The following is a 2751-nucleotide window of genomic DNA, read 5'->3' on the forward strand; positions in this document are numbered from 1 at the left end:
TTTAGGGGCAATCACTTTTTCACACAGGGCCATGATGGTTTGGATTTTTTTTCTTTTAATGATAAACACCTTCATTTACAAATTGCATTTTGTGTTTACTTGTGTTGTCCTTGACTATTGTTTAAATTGGTTTGATGTTCCGAAACACTTAAGTGTGACAAACATGCAAAGGAACAGGAAATGAGGAAGGGGGCAAACACTTTTTCACACCACTGTATGTATTCACATTGTAGTCACCAACATTTTCATTAGTAACTGTTATTTAATGACATATTCTCAGTGACTGCTACAAAAGCTAAAGTATAAAATAACGTTACAGCTAAAGCAGAGAACATCTTTTAGTTCAGAGCTGTTGTTTTTTTTAATCCAAAACGAGTGTGGCATGGAAATCAATGTTAACCTAAAACAAAGCAAAATAAAAACATAAAAACATCACACCAGAATCCATTCAAACACACTAATAACTTTGAAAGTTCATAAATGATAGCCGTTGGATAGATTATTACGTGCGCGCCCACGACTATTTAAACACCATAACGTTATATTATGTTGCTTTATTGCTTTAAATAAAATACATACCTGGAAAATAACTGATATCTTCTCTGAGGTCATGTCTTCAGGCTTCAGAGTAACCTCTTACTTCCACTAAAAAGCACAAAAATTTCCATTTCTGTTGCTGATTGCTACATGCTACAACATAGGCTGTTCTTGGTCATGTCAGTGTCGTTGTCCCACAAGTTAAGGTCACATCCGGGTCATGCATCTCGCGCCAAATAAAAATATAAAAATTGGATGAAACAGGGTGAAACGCTCGTTATCCATTTTTTCCATTTTTATTTTGAGTACAAAATTGTAAATGGGAAAAACAACTTGTTATCCATTCTTTCATTCTGGTTTTGGAAACGAATATTAAGGAAACAAGTCATTTATTTGTTTTTTGAGTTTTGGTTTTATTTTGAAAAACGAAAGAACGAATGGTACACAGACTTTAAGGCATTCTTTCGCAGCGGCAATTTCTGGTCCGGCTTGAGTGACAGGTGGATGCATCATGGAGACTGTGGCAAACATAGACTGAGGGCTTCATTTGCCCCACAATAGCCCCAAATTATTTTAAGGCATCCATTCGCAGTGGCAATTTCATAGTCTATGAAGTTGTACTGAGACGTGATTATTGCTGTTTGAAAACTTAACCCATATACCCCGCCGAGATGACTTGAAATATAGTCAGACAATTTTTGTTAGTCTCATGGGAGACTTTACGTTCTGTACAAATAATAAAACTAATGGCTACAAGTAACAAGTTCTTATGAATTTTTAATACCTTGATTAAATGTAATTTTCCAGTGCTCTTCAAGTTCACCACTGTACTCTCATAAGTTAACCAAATGATATAGTACTTCCAGTCATTGTGTAAGTGCCTAAACTGCAGTTCCTCGAATGGCCGCTCGAGGATGGCTCCAAAAGTGAGTCAGTCACCACTGACCTCTATGCTGAAATGCCCAAATTTACAAGGAGCATCTCGCTGCAGCCTGCGGGAAGGCGGGGCTTGACATCAAGCAACAACAGTGAAGTTTTCATGTAGTTAGCCTACTGTAGTTGGGCCCGTGTACATTTTTGTTCATTTGATTTCCGATTTTGAAACGATATCCAAATTTGGAAAATTGGTCATTTTAAAGCTTGTTAATATTGATGACAATGTGTTGTAATGGAAAACGAGCCATATTTCATGTAATTTTGCCCTCAAAAGTAGAATAGTGTGTTGTTTTGTTATCACAGACTTTCATATTAACAGCAAGAATTCAGTCTCCATTACAACCAAATGCACAAAGGGGTGAATTTGCTTTATTAACAATTAACAACAGGTGAAGCAGAAGCATACAGGTGAACCTTGAAAAATTTGAATATTGTGCAAAGTTCATTTATTTCAGTAATTCAACTTAAAAGGTGAAACTGATATATAGACTCATTACATGCAAAGAGAGATATTTCAAGCCTTTATTTGTTATAATTTTGATGATTATGGCTTACAGGTTATTAAAACCCCAAATTCAAAATCTCAGAAAATTTGAATATTGTGACAGGGTTCAATATTGTAGGCTCAAAGTGTCGCACTCTAATCCGCTAATTAATCCAATACACCTACAAAGGGTTCCTGAGCCTTTAAATGGTCTCTCAGTCTGGTTCAGTAGATCTAAGGATTTCAAAAGGTCGAACACACATACGGATGTCTATACAGTAAAATCGCTACGTGATTACCGTTATATCCGAGGGTTGAAGTTGCATTGTAACGGGCCAGTGCAAGTTGTGGCTGTGGTTCAGCTGAAGCTAACGCCGCTCTGAGCTTTTACGTTACAACAGGGGTGATTCTAGGATCTGACCTTTGGGGGTGCTCAGCCCCTAATGAAAAGTTTATAGCAGTTAAGCTAGGGGGGTTTGGGGGCATGCTCCTGTAAGATTTTTTTTTTTTTAAACCCTTAAATCATGACTTCTTGTGAGTTTTGGGGAAAGAAATCGACAGATTGAGATATGCAATTATGACAAACTATCAACAGATTCAAGGCATCTGCTGTGAAAAAAGATGGAAACTACAAAGCATGATTATTGCAGTACACATACCCAGGGGTGTTGGACTGGGGGGGGAAGGGGACTGAGTGCCCAGGGCCCTCATGTGAGGAGGGCCCAAAAATATGCTAGAATTCATAGCTTTGGCTGCAGGGAGGGGCCCATACAAAATGCCTTTCACAGGGCCCA

At 37.9% G+C, this 2751-nt stretch overlaps 1 non-coding gene across 1 annotated transcript; it reads left to right on the forward strand.

The window, feature by feature from the left end:
• Positions 1 to 1117: 1117 nt before the first annotated feature.
• LOC114571599 (U4 spliceosomal RNA) lies at positions 1118 to 1254 on the forward strand. Its single transcript, XR_003694669.1, has one exon. It is a non-coding gene; the product is annotated as a U4 spliceosomal RNA (small nuclear RNA).
• Positions 1255 to 2751: the final 1497 nt, after the last annotated feature.

The sequence above is a fragment of the Perca flavescens genome, chromosome 16 (assembly GCF_004354835.1).
Source record: "Perca flavescens isolate YP-PL-M2 chromosome 16, PFLA_1.0, whole genome shotgun sequence".
Lineage (NCBI taxonomy): Eukaryota > Metazoa > Chordata > Actinopteri > Perciformes > Percidae > Perca > Perca flavescens.